The sequence below is a fragment of the Penaeus monodon genome, chromosome 22 (genome assembly GCF_015228065.2).
Source record: "Penaeus monodon isolate SGIC_2016 chromosome 22, NSTDA_Pmon_1, whole genome shotgun sequence".
Taxonomy (NCBI): domain Eukaryota; kingdom Metazoa; phylum Arthropoda; class Malacostraca; order Decapoda; family Penaeidae; genus Penaeus; species Penaeus monodon.
In genome coordinates, this window is record NC_051407.1 from 42,095,274 (window position 1) to 42,095,802 (window position 529).

Here is a 529-nt window from a genome sequence, read left to right on the forward strand (position 1 = left end):
ACTTCTGAGTACTTATTTTTTGTTTTGTCTTACAAGAACCTTTGATATTATTTATTCTATTTATATATCCCTTTTTTCAAGAAACACCTTACATAAAACAAGAATTATATTCCAAGAATTATAAGTTGAGTCTGAATTTCAATATTAACCTAATTCCTAAAAGAAAAAAATAATCACATACTTATGCATACAACCTTGTCTTTATATAAAAATAATCTTAATACTTAGATAAATAAGAAAAACATTATTTTAAACAGTTGATTTAACGTTAGTTGAAGCTCCCAATACAGCACATTTAAATGCCACTTTCATTATTTCCTTCTATAAACCTAAACAGAAAATCTTAAAACATAAAGCTGTGAGAATTATCAACCACTATCATAGTCATAAGTAGAATTCAAGTTTAATTCATGTTTGATATATATAACCTTATAAAAACTGCAGTCAATAAGACAATACAAGAAAACTTCCCATGAAAATGATTAATTTTCTAGATTATAAAGCTTAATTTTACTTGCTATTAATTCAC

General features: G+C 24.4%; 1 protein-coding gene across 13 annotated transcripts in view; it reads right to left on the minus strand.

Moving 5' to 3' along the window:
• LOC119587155 overlaps positions 1–529 on the minus strand; it is a 27,412-nt gene that overhangs the window by 17,656 nt on the left and 9,227 nt on the right. The gene's annotated exons all lie outside the window — the stretch shown is intronic.